Source organism: Chinchilla lanigera, unplaced genomic scaffold (genome assembly GCF_000276665.1).
Source record: "Chinchilla lanigera isolate Chin_1 unplaced genomic scaffold, ChiLan1.0 scaffold00001, whole genome shotgun sequence".
Taxonomy (NCBI): Eukaryota; Metazoa; Chordata; class Mammalia; order Rodentia; family Chinchillidae; genus Chinchilla; species Chinchilla lanigera.
In genome coordinates, this window is record NW_004955402.1 from 54,211,658 (window position 1) to 54,225,574 (window position 13,917).

Here is a 13,917-nt window from a genome sequence, read left to right on the forward strand (position 1 = left end):
TTTCTCCGGTACCGGGAACCGAACTCACGACCTTGCGCTTGCCAGGCAGGCGCTTTTGCCACTGAGCTAAATCCCCAGCCCCTTGGGTTTTTCTTCCTCTTATCTAAATTCTGTGCCTACAGTAAATGTGTGGTGCATCATTATTCTATCTCGTCTATCTTTGCAACATTTCCACCCATTTCCAATATTTCCTTGTAAAATAATATGTATCTTACCCAAAGCTGTAGAACTAATGTCATCCAACTGCAGAAGCCTGGTGTGTGATGAACAGGGCACTTAGAGTTGGTGTACCCTGTGCCTTCATTTCAAAGCAGTGCTTCTGTACCACTGAACATTTACTGTACAAATCTAGTTTTTACATCCTGAGTTTTCATTGCTATTTGGGATAGTCTATGAACTTTAAGCAATTCTTTTTTTCCAGCTACTAATAATTATTTCACTTTCTCTTTCTAAAATCTATTCTGATATCTTTTAAACAAGTAGTCCCTCTTGTATGAGTACACAAAAAATCCCAATCATATCCCACATTAATTCCTTTTCCTTGGTTCTTGTTATCTGTTAAGTGAAAAGTAAGGAGAAGGCCCTAATAATAAAGGCAGAACTCAAATTAACAGAACCATTTGTTCTACTATTAGCTACTTATTACACACTGTTTCTCTCATTTTCCCATAAAGGTATGTATAGATATTTATAAAAGCAAAAAAAAAAAAAAAACTTACATGGAATTTATAGCTATCTGTTAGAACTTTTGGTTTTCAAAGAGGGGTACTTACCACATGGTAATCTATACAGTGCAGGAGAAAAATACCTAAAACTCACATGTTCTGGGAATTAGCTGACATAACTGCAACAGAAACTTCATCTTTAATAGAAGATATGGGATAATGATGAAAGGAAATTTACCTGAAAATGTTATATTAAATTGTGGCTCTTAACAACTAGTAAGCTATTATATAATCAAGGAGATATTTCTGTTACAGTTGAAATATAATTTCAAACAAGTAAAACTTACTATCAACCACGCAACCAGTGAGTTATGTCATAATGGAAAGAAGGGCAGATAATCTTTTCTGCATGCTAAAACTACTAGTTATTCTTGATAACTTTTCCCACCTTTCCCATAATAATAGAACCTCTAGTTCTCAGTAGCTGAGATTAAGGATATTTTCAGTAGCCTAGAATAAGGATATTTTCAATATTCTTTCAGAGAAAAGTACAGCCATATGCTGAGCACTTGAGCTGAGAGAATCAAGCCTGCTATCCTCCCTCTTTCTCCTTCTTTCTGAGTGTGTTGCCCATGTGGAGGTTGAGTCATCTTGGACCATGGGGTGAAGCCATCCTCCAAGGAGGACAGATCAGTGGGACAAAAGAATGTGCCTGTGTCCCTGATGCTGTGGAGCCATGTAAGAACACTGGACTCCTTTCACTAAACCTATTCGTTGTGTGAGCAAAAAGATCCAATCATGTTTAAGCTATTAGGGTTCTGTGTCTTAGCAGCCAAATATATCCCTTGATCACCATAGATCGTTATGAGAAGTACAAGCCAAAAAGAGCAGGTAGTAGAAATACCATCTTACAGTCTGAGTTGGACTACTAGGGTTGATTTTAAGGGGAAAAATATACTTGGTGAAAGAAAAGAGGTGTCCTTTTTTTAGAATTGTGTTTCCAATATACCAAAAACAGAAGTTGGTATTGAGGAGGAGCTTGAATAATGTTTGGTCAAGCTAATGTTAATTGGAAGTAGGGGAATCAAGATTTTTATATATCAATAAGTTGCAAATATAAAGGGTAATAAAAAACTATGGTCACTGCTTAAGTAAAGAAAATTTATTACAATAAAGACATTGTCATTAGTCCCCATCAAAATTTTCCCCTTCTCTTTGCATACACTATCCCATCCTTCTTGCCACTTTTTGAAGGAGTTCTCAAAGTCCTCTTTCATGCAAGTCTTTATGAAGTGTGATAAAAATTATGGTGATTGCCCCTGCTGGGTGCCATCCAATGGAAAGGCCTATGGTGTAATCATAATGTGGTATCCTTATCCACTTATTTACTGAATTTGGTGCCATGTGCCTTCGAGTTCTTTCAAGTCAAAATGGCCATGAAAGATAAACATTTTGAATGATTCAGGACATGAAGGCAGCCAAGACAGCACAGCCGGGCACTGTTATAGTTTGTGTCTGGGTGTCCCTCCAAAGCCTCATGCAGTTGTGGGCCAGGTTTCTAGAATTTGTGATTGATTCATGGTCTAATGCTAGGATTATGGGTATGAATGCTTCACCCACCTTGGGTCGGGAGCCTGCATATAGTACAAGGGAGGGAAAGAGACTTGCTCTTCCCATTGCTCCTACCTTTTTTTTATTCTAAAGAGAATTAAAAAAAAAAAAGAACAATAGCCAAATGTCAACAACATAGGCAAAAACAAAATGAAGCAAAAACAAGAATGATATAGGGTTTCAGAATGAAATGATAAGGATTAATAGTGGTTATTATACTTCATATTTTTATCTTCATTAAAGTTGATCAGATCAGCAGATGTAAGAATACAAGATTAATCAAACACTAAAAAAGAATAAAAAATAAAAACAAAAAAATGTAAATTACACATTTGCTCTTGCTGCTTTTGCTGTCTTTTGCTGCCATGAACTGTTGCCCTCTGCCTCGTGCCACTCTGCCTTGGAGCCAGCCGAGTATGGACTGAAACCTCCAAAACTGTGAGGTAAATAAACCTTTCTTTCCTCAATTCTAGGAGTCAGGTATTTTGCCTCAGCAGTGAGGAAAAGTAACCAAGACAGACACTGATTAAAAAAAATGGGCTTCAAGAACTGCTTCAGAAAGGGGCAAAAATGATGGGTTAGCTGTGTTTGAAGTGAAAGAGTATTTTGAGGGGGATTGATGACAATGTATCTTTAATATGATAATTTTAATTTAAATACACACTTTAAAAAAATCACACTTTGTACACAGAATCAAGAAGTCATCTTGATCCTAAGATTTCTGTGGAAATACTGTTCCCTAGGATTTTAGGAAAAAGAATCCAAAGATTTATAAGGATATTTTCACTGTTTCAGGATATGTTAAAACCAAAAATTGAAGTCTGTAACAATAACACTTCCAGAATCAACAACAACAACAAAATAACATAAGTTAACCCAACAAATCAGGAAGTATAGGGACTGCACTTGTTTCCTTGGAGAAAAGAAATAAAAAGCTTTTCTTATAGAATAGAAAGCACCAAATGACTGTTAATCTTGGTAATCTGCTCAAAGAAAACTAGTCTTTAGAGACTAATATTTCAAATTAAGGGAAAGCAGTCTGCCAGAAGGAAAGGCAAAGGAAATCCCTCAATATGATACTCAGTTTGGAGTACAATTTATGTAAAACATCTTAAAATGGGTGGGTTGTTCGAGTTACACTGAATAAATTTTAATTGTAGATGGAGCTATTAATTATAATCAATAAGCTCTCTGATACATTATCTACTAAAATATAAAAAATAATTTAACAAATGCTTACTGAACACTTGGCTAAGATTTATGAAAATGCAACATTATCTCAGCTCTTAAGCAACTTATTCTCTGAAGAAAAACCCTTGCTGTACATGAAACAGTATTCCTAAAGGGAACACACATGGCACTAGAGAGGGAAGTTCATTATCACATCTCTGTATGAAATTAATGCTTTTCTAAATGAGAAATATTCAATTATATTTTATATCATTTGGGTAATTATGAAGTATAGGAGTCACTGATGCCTCGCTAATAACTAAAGAGTATTTATTACTACATAATTTTCTCAGTTACTTGAGAAAGAAGGTTAACTTGAATTTTCCTGTGGAAGAAAGGATGTGAATTTATGAGCTTCTGGAAATGAAATACCTTTGTTATTTTGTGGGAGGGTCAGGAGAGCTGAGTCTTTCCCCTCCTCTCCCCTCCCCTCCCCTCCTCTCCTCTCCTCCTCTCTCCTCCCTTCCCCTTCCTTTCTGTCTCTTCTCCTCTCCCTTCCTCTCTTCTCCTTTCTTCTCCTTTTCCTTTTTTCCTTTCTTTTCCTCCTTCCCTTCCTCCTCCTTTTCTTCTTTTATGCTGGCTGCAAAATTTTTAGGGATAAATTGTTCTTGGTTTGTCTCATGTGTGCAATCTTCATCCAAGAGAGGTAGACTACTCAGTACTCACTCAGTACACACTACTCACTCTCACGTAGGGTTGGCCCAGACCAAACCTATCAGCTGGAGCAGTATACATATATATTTCTTAGAATGAAAGAAAGTGAACTTTCATTCTAAACTTTTTGAAGGGAATTTTCTTATTTTTATTTTTTTTTGGTTTTTCTCCGGTACCAGGAACCGAACTCACGACCTTGCGCTTGCCAGGCAGGCGCTTTTGCCGCTGAGCTAAATCCCCAGCCCCTGAAGGGAATTTTCTTAAGGGAAATGCTTAAGGCAGAAAGATGTGTGTCTATATAAGTAATGAAAATTTAGGTGTTTAGACAGAAGAAAGAAAACTTTTCTTGTTTGCTTGTTGTTGTCACTAAGAAGAAGATGAGATAAACAGAACATAAGGTTAGTATTTGAATGCTTTCTTCTGTTTTGAAGGTCATAATACTTAAAAGACAGGACAATATAAGAATATCTGAACATATACATGCTGTTAAAAAATAGGATTCTGTTTTTTTTTTTTTTATCTCCAGTAGGTCTATAGCTTCATGTGTGTTTTCTATGTGATGTTGTATAATAACAGAATTTCATGGAGAAGCAAATATGTCTAGCCTTGAATATCATATCATTGTCTTCAAACTTTTTAATATATATTGGAATACAGAAGAATAAAATGACAGAGTAAATAAGCCTACTTGCTTTGCTTAAAAATACCATTTACTTTATCTACTAAATTTTAAGAGTTCTAAGCACTGGTAAAAGAATGAAGACCCACAGTTCCTATCAAGAGAGTTTGAAATGGAAATTTGAACAGAAATGAGAAAAGATTGAAACTAGCATGTAAAACTAGATGTTATGAAGTACAAATGGTATAATTCAGAAGAACTATTAATTCTCAAGTAGTGGTAATGAGGAATTAAAAGGCAATTGATTATCATTGGAAACTGTCAGATGTTTCTACATCAATTAATAGAGTGTGAGTGCTAATCAAACCTAGGGATGGCAATACGACTTTAGGCAGATGATAAACATGGAGCTTCTGCACGCATGCTAAAGCATGTTGGGGAATTTGTAACACCGCTTCAGAATTCAACTGTTTTCTAAAAATGCAGTCTCTACAGATATAGTAAAGTTAAAAGGAAGACATTAGAGTGGATCATAATTGAATATGATTAGTGTTTTTGTATTAAATAGAACTAGGACACAAAGAAATTCATGCAAGTAGGGAAGATGATACAAACACAGGAAGAAGATGGTTAAGTCACTGGACTGAGGCATCTACCAGCCAATGATGTAAAGACTGCTGCAGACGCAGAAAGCTGGGAGAGACAAGAAAGGGTTCTTCCCTGGAGCTGTCAGAGGGAGCATGTCCCTGCTAAAACCTTAATCTTGGAGTTCCAACTTCCAGGACTATGAGAAAGTAAGTATACATTGTTTTAAACTGCTCAGTTCTTGGTATTTTATTACAACCACTCTGGGAAGCTGATGGATCATATCAGAAGGGGATATTAGTGTCTTCTGCAACCTTGTTGCCCAGAAGACTTATTTTATTTATAGCACCCTCCCTTACACCCACCACCAACATTCTACAAAAGATAGTAATTAGTACTCCCCATATATGGAAACTTGTTCTATTTGTTGTCTGCAATAATTTGAGGAGTTATCAGTGCCTAATTAGAGCATTTTCTATATCCCTTGGTGCCTGCTGGCATACTTTAATGAAAGCATGTAGTGTGCTTGTTCTTGGTATGTCCAATTTTATGGAGCAACCAGTATTTGTCGTCAGTTTGCTAGATCTCACATCAGTGTGCCTAGGTAGTATATTTAGGGTCTTCCAGAAGCACTCATTGGCAGGAATACCATCTAAAACCAATGAGATTAAATTTAATAGAGATTAAATTTAACCAATGAGATTCAATTTGAATTCATCTGAATTCAAGGTAACCTTTAGTAGAGACACATCTCAAGTGTTAGTTTGTTTTATTCTCTGATGGGAAATCCTGTTTATCTTTGAAGCCACTCAAGTTTTGGCTTCCTTCCTTGTGGTGCTTCCACTGACTCCTCAGATGGAGACATCCTTGCCTCCTGAATAAACTACTTTCTCTTGATAGATAAACCAGCTGCACAGTGATCATAGTGTATTACTGTGTGTGTCAGTCTCTTCACACTGCACATGTGCCATATCTTTCCACTGTGCCATGTCTGGCCTCACAACAAACACGTTCTCTACTGTTTTATGGTATTGGGAGATCAAATCCAGGGCACTGAGGTGCATCTCCCACTCTTTCAGGGAAAATTATTTTGTGACAAATTCTCACTAATTCTCTAAATTGCCCTGGCTGGGCATAAGTTTTCAATCTTGCAGTGTCAGACTCCCAGGGTTTTGGGATTGCAGACATATGCCACTATGCCTGATTTAATATTCTACATATTTTTGAAGTGTTGAACTAAAATCATTGTGGTCCTCATGGAGAAATTTTGGCACACTGATAATTTATTAGGCTTATTTCAAGAAATTGTCGTGATTGTATCCCAAGAATAATGGGATAGTTAATGAAACAAGAATGAGGACAATTATAAGATAAAAAGAGCAGAGACCGACAATTCATATTGAGCTTCCCACATCTAGTGTTTGACGAGAGCCATATAAATTTTTAGCTCTGTGAAAACTAGTGTTCCATTTTTTAACAGTGCTCCACTGTTCTTTTAAACTCATTTTGTTCTATTCCCCCTTGGTGAGTAACTATAGAATACTGTCATTTAGAGGGAGAATAATTTTGTTAACAATAAACGTGGATATATTACTGCCAAGAAAGATTTTTTTTTTGTGGTTAACAGATAGTTTTTCTACATTATTGACATTTTTTGAGCACCTCTAAATGCAAAACAATAGAGATACATATAAATGTATGCTTAATTCATTTGAATTTATCATTTAGGTAAGAATATTTTATACATTATTTTAAAAAATAAAAGGTAGAATATGAGATGTTTCATGGGTAGTACAGGAAGTAAATGACTCAAAGAAGAAGTGATTGTCAAACATGGTCTCGGAGAATATATTTCAGCTTGATCATTAAAAAATTTAAGTGCATTTTATCTGTAAGTAAAGTACCAAATTTGTGTGATTCATCATTATCACGATCTAATCAATTCTTTCAACAATTTTTAAATAAATTTTCAAGAAAAGCTCAGATTATTTCAAGACTTACTAAAATGCTACAACAAACAAACAAAAAAAAACAACAAAAGATAAAACAACATATCAATAGAACAGAACAGAAAGTCCAGAAATACAACTAGACAATTACGGCTAGTTTCATTGCTAGCAAACTTTCCAATGCTGTGGATATTCAAGTAGGAAATAATCATTTCTTTTTTTTTTTTTTTTTTTTTTTTTTTTGCACTGGGAATGAGACTCAGGACCTTGCACTTGCCAGGTAGGCACTTGTGCCACTGAGCTACATCCTCAATCCAAAATAATCATTTCTATAAGTGGTGTAGTAACTAATTGCACACAGGACAGGTGAATATCAATCCTTACTTCATGTAGTAGAAAAGGTTTAATTTGAAATACATGACAGATTTAAAATGAGAGCTAAAGCTCTGAATATAAAATAGAATATAAAATCTTTACAGATTTGGTCTTGGAGATTTTGCAGAAAGGGCTTTAAAATACATAACATAAAAAGATATGATAAAGGCAAAATAAAGTCTCTTTCCCAAGTTGTTTATATGTTCATCCCCAGAAACTCTGCATGTGTTATTTTACATGGCAAAAGGAACTCTGAAGGTGTGATTACCTTAAAATTTTGAGACAGGAAAGACTTCTTGATTATTGGAATAAGCTTAATCGAATCACAGGAATTCTTTAAAGCAGAGGAAGAGGTGATGAAGCAAAAATGGTCAGAAAGGTGCCGTGTTGTTGGCTTGAAGATGGAGGCAAGGAGCTGGGAGCCGAGTACGTGGGTAGATTCTGGAAGCTGGGAAAGGGAAAAACATGCTGTATTCACCATGACCTCTTGAAAAAGGGATGTTACCCTGCCCACACCCTGACTTTAGCACAGTGAAACCACTTCAGATGTTGTTTTAAGTCTGTTTTCTGTTGCTATAGCAAAATCCTTGAGGGTGGCCAACTTATTAAGGAAAGGGGCTAATTAACTCACAGTTTTGGTGCCTAAAATTACAGGATCAGGAAGTCCCATCAATAGAGCCCTTCATGAGGGGACCCCCTCACATCAGGGAAGATGGCATCATGTTGTTGGGAGCATGTGAAAGAGGAAGAAATCATGTGGGGAACAGGAAGTCAGAGTGGCCAGGAAGGGTAGGCCTTGCTCTTTTATAAGAACCCTGTCTTGAGAACTAAGCAAAGTCTAGAAACTACATCAATTCCTTTCCTCGGGTGACAGCGAATGACCTCCTGCTAGGCTTCACCTCTTAAAGGTACAGCTGCCTTTTAATATCCTCACACTGGGGCCAAACTTACCACAGATGGAACTTTGGGCAACACACTCAACCATATGCAAACCATAGAAGATGCCAGCCTTATAGAACAGTGAGATAATAAATTTGTGTTTTAATAGACCACTAGGTTTTTGATAAATTGTCATGGCAGAAAAATAATATAATTCATCTTTATCAAAATTGAAAACTGCTCTTTGAAAGACATCATTAATGTAGTAGCAGAACAAGTTATAGAGTGAGAAAATATTTAAAAAACTTATCTGATGCAAAATGATTATAGAACATATCTATACATAGTATTATATGTATGCCATCTTTATCTGTACACCTATTTATCTGTATGCTCCTTTCTATAATTCAATACTATAATAACATGATTTAAATAATTCATAAAATAAGACACATAAATGGCCAGCAAGTACATGAATAATAGGTATCATCTGATCATTAGGGAAATTAAAATACATAAACACAATTCACCGTTCCAACAGTATTTACTTACTAGCTAAACTGTTAAAATCTGAGGTGCTGATGAGGCTATGCAATAGGTAAGACTCATTTCTCATTGTTTGGAATTTTCAACACCCTGGTATCCTTGTACTACTGAATAGTAAACAAGTCATGGTACACCCACGCAGTGGAAGACCACTCAGCAATAAAAGAAATAAACCATCTACAACTGTATGGATAAATCTCAGAAATTATGCCAGAAATCCTAGATGCACAAGGCGTATCTTGTGCCAGTGCACTGCGTAAAACCGTAGAGAAGACAAAGTTGATGTTTCTCTGGGGAACAAAAGGGATTCTGCCTTTTGACTTGGTGGTCCTTAGACTTGACTATACAATTTCCTGTGGTTTGTAGGTAATTGGATCATTTTAAATGTGCCTGTGATTTCAGAAAACAGAAAGGCCCTGTGAGTGCAATATGTGAGGATATTAAAAGGCAGTAGTACCTTTAAGAGGTGAAGCCTAGCAGCAGGTCACTTGGCTCTCACCCTTGGAAGGGATTGATGTAGTTTCCATAGATCTGAACTATGTGAACGCCGGGGACAAGGATGGATCTCTCTCTTTCTGCCTTCCAGCCCCTGTACTCCTGTAGCGTTCTTCACTTGGATTAGTCATCTTCTTCCTACTAAGTTTACTTAGGAAAGCAAAGCTGGATTGATTCAACAGAAATTCATTGTATAGAAAGAAAAAATAACTTTTCACCTTCCTCCCCTAGAATGTTTTAAAGACATTGTGGTGTGGGAATCACGGATAATTCACTGAAGAGGATGGTAATCACAGGTAGGATATTTTCAACCAACAAATGTTCTCACAACCAAAGTGTCTTTTGGTGGGAATTGATACATTTCTTCCAGTATGCCGTTTCACCTGTTTTAATTGCCCCAAGCATTTCACCAATCCCTGAGCTCATATTTGACTTACTAAGTTACGACTGTTTAAGGCACATAAAAATACTAATGCAAGGCTGCTAGTGACACTCTCATTCTTTCCCCTTTCCGGTACAGAAACCATATATCATTTTAATTCACAAAGCGATTAACTGCTTCAATCTTTGTTCACTTATACTGAATCTCAGACCTCACTGCCACTTTCTTCTTTCTTAAGAGAAACTGTCAGTTTGAGAAAAGTCTGGAAATGTCACCTTTATTCCATTTAAAGTGTAGCCTGAATCACATCTTCATTTTTCTTTCCCTTGTGCCTTTTGTTTCACTGCAGAAGTGGGTCCTTCTCGTATGTGAATCTATCACCTCCCGCTGCTCATTATCCTGTCTCTGCAGAGACCTTGTTTGCAATGATTTTCCCTTGATCTCTTTTCTTCATTAGCTCTCTGTCATCTTGCTCTTTCTGAAAAACATTCAGACATGCTCAGATCTTCCTTCTGTAATACCTCCCCTAGAGTGGTATGCACTGCTGCTTCAGGAACTGAGCTGCATATCAGGCCCATCTGGAGCACGCTTCAAAATATTTTTTCTTTAACTCTGTGATTAGGAATTCAGATTCAGTAAGAATTATATAAGTATTAGTAATCTGCCTTTTATTAACATCCTCAGTGAATCTAAATGCCATTGGTATATTAAATCACCCATTACTATCTTTGCTTGTCATCTTTCATTCTTTCCTTAGAAACCCTGCTTAAACTCATGTCTCCCTTTAGTCATTTTCCTGAGACAATAAAGAGAATTTTTAAAGCCATTTATTACGTTGTTTGACAAAGTTAATAATGCATTAAAAGTTTAAAACTTGGAAATATTAACATTTAGAGAAAATAGGTATTTAGAAAACTAAGTGAACCAAAAAGTGTAGCAAGATGTTTGTGTTTACAAAACTTTCTGTGTTTTAACTGCTCAGAAACACAACTTTAAAAGGCTAGTGGACATTTTTAAAGGCATCTCCAAGCCTCTGTGGATTTTGAAGCTGAACTCCTGTGACTGAGTCACTGTGGTGAAAACCGAAGTACACCAGACACGGGACTGCAAGGCAGACGGCGGGGCTAGCAACAGTGAAAGGCGGCACTGGCTCCTGATAGAACAAAGTCCTCTTACATCAGAGCCTTCAGCCCAGGTCTAACTTTGGGCTGAAATCTTTTCAAGCTGGGATTCCCCTTACTTTTGAAGATTTTCTTTTGTTCAGAGATGAATCTTGTGGTGTTTCTGAAATTAATGGCTTCAATATCTGAACAAGCAGCAGGTATATGAGTAGCAGCTATCTTTCCCAAATTGCTGGAGTGAATGGTCAGTTATTTCCTATTTATGGGCCTCTCCCGTCTATTTATTACTAGCTTCTAGCCAGTACTACCTACGTGAATTCAAGGCATTCAGGTGTTATACTTAGTCATGATTTGGCTTTCAATTACTTCCTTTAAAGTCAAGAATCTAGGGTCCACGAAAGAAAAGGTGAAGATTTCTTCCTTCTCTTTCTCCCTATTCCCTTCTTTTTTAAAAAATTTATACTTTTAGCCCCATTCTCTTCTTAAACAGGAGCTCACTAAGTTTTGTAGGCTGCCCGAAAAAGTGTAATTCTCCTGCCTCAGCCTCCCAAGAAAGTAAGATTAAAGTGAGATTAAAGGTAACAAAATCCGTCTTATTTCTATGTGGACATCTGGTGTGCTTCCTTGAAATGCTAACTGACCTAATTCATTGTCACCATTTGTTTTAGTCCATCCCTACAAGAAGATATTACAGACTGGGAAACTTTTAGAGAATGGAAGTTTGTTTGGCTCACAGTTCTGCAGGCTGGAAGTCCAAGTACATGTTGTTGGCATTTTGAGAGGAATTTCTTACTGCACGGCATCATGGCACATGGTATCATATAGTGAGACAGAATGAGTGTGCTAGTGTGGGTCTCTTACCTGATTTGTGATCTTCCTGGACTGTTTCTGCATTGTGTTGTAATGTCTTGGAGCCTCCCTAACAAGATCTGTGAGCATGTCCACAGAAAAGAACTCAAAGTCAGGAAGCTGCAGACTTAGCAAGCATGTTCACGGAAGGACAAGCACAGTACTGCACAATTTTTAGCAAAGCTAAGTATTGTTGAAGAGTGCAGTACACTTGGGAGAGTGCCAAGCAGACGGCTCAGTAAAAGCCTGAGTGCTCGAAGGTTGAGGTTCACAGCTTGTGAGAACAAGAGAAGGTACATTTGGAAGACAGCCAAGCTAGCGGAGTCAGAAGTGACAACTGTCTTGAGGATAGGGTTAATTTCTCTTTGTTTTTCCGGAACCTGGAAGAGTTGTTGAAAGTTGTACCTAAGGGAACTTTTTCAAGTTGCAGGGGGACTCCATTTGCATGTTGGGAGAGGGCAGTTTTGAACTTATATAGTCTTAGCCAGAATGAACGTGGTAGTGGTAATCAGTCCCCATAAAAGGAGAATCAAAAACTGCAATGCAAATGTGTTCAAATGAGGCTTACTTGGGCCACATAGGGTCTTATTGGTGTGAGTCAAACAGATATGCATGCATGGACCCTAGACATAAATAACTGTGCGGTGGGTTGTCTGGAGGGGCTCAGGAGCCCTTCTCAGGAAATTGTGAGAGCAGAAGTTCAGGAATCTCCAGCCATATTCCTGTTGCAGTTTCCTCCCTGGGCTCAGCTGCCTTCTGCCAGCTCCATCTTGTGCCTATCTTCTCTGTCATTTCTCCTTCCAGTACCATCATGATGGCTCCACCCAAGTGTCTTTATTGAATCTTCTAAAAAATTTTTTGACTGTACTGTGTATTAAATCCTGATCCTCAGTGTGATCATGCACTGTACCAGTGAGCTATGTCCCCTGTCCCCTGACCTCATCTTAATTATTTCTCTGAAAGTTCCACATCTAAATACCATTAACATACATATAAATTTAGTGTAATTTTCATGGAGTAAGTTTCCACCATATACAACTTTGAGGGCACATTCAAACTGCTGCAGAATTTTTATTTTATTTTTTTTTTTAATTTTGGTTTTTCTCCGGTACCGGGAACCGAACTCATGACCTTGCGCTTGCCAGGCAGGCGCTTTTTGCCGCTGAGCTAAATCCCCAGCCCTGCTGCAGAATTTTTAGTGTCTGTTTTTCAGGCATACATGATCCTTCTTTGGGGAAATTTGTTTCTTCATAAGTATGTGTTATGGTTTAAATATGCAGCGTTCTCCAATGACTTGTGTTTGGAGGATTCACTCTTCAGTGAAGTGGTGTTCAAAGGTGAGGTGTAAAGAAAAGATTGGATCACAAGGGCTTTCACTCCACCACTGATGAAATCATCATTTGATGGCATTATTGGGAGGTGATGGAAACAGGAGGCTGAGCCTATTTGAAGAACATGAACCCTGGGGCTACATCTCGGGAAATATACGTGGCCCCAAGACTCTTCTTCTCTGACTTTTGAAGGGCTCTCTGTCTGTTTCTTGGCTGTCAGGAGGCAAGCTGGTAGACCCAGAAGTGACAGCGGCCCTGAGGAGGGGTTTTTCCTAGTACCTTGAAGTACAACCCTGTTGAGGTTGTACAACTCCTCTTAAGGGTTACACCTAAGGGAGCTTTTACAAAGTGGGCTTGGCTGCCATGAAGCAAGTAGCTTTCCTTTGCCATACCCTTCTGCCACGATTTTTGTGCCAAGCTGTATGTGCAAGAGCAATGGAACCAGCTGACCATTGACTGAAACTTCTAAGGCCAAGAACCAAAATAAATCTTTCCTTCATAAGACTGATTTGTGTCAGGTATCTTGCCTCAATGATGGAAAGCCGACAACTATAGCATGTTCACCAGCTAGTAGTTGAGTTTTGTAATTCAGCAATGAGCCAACAGGGTTGGTTGACATCATTTGG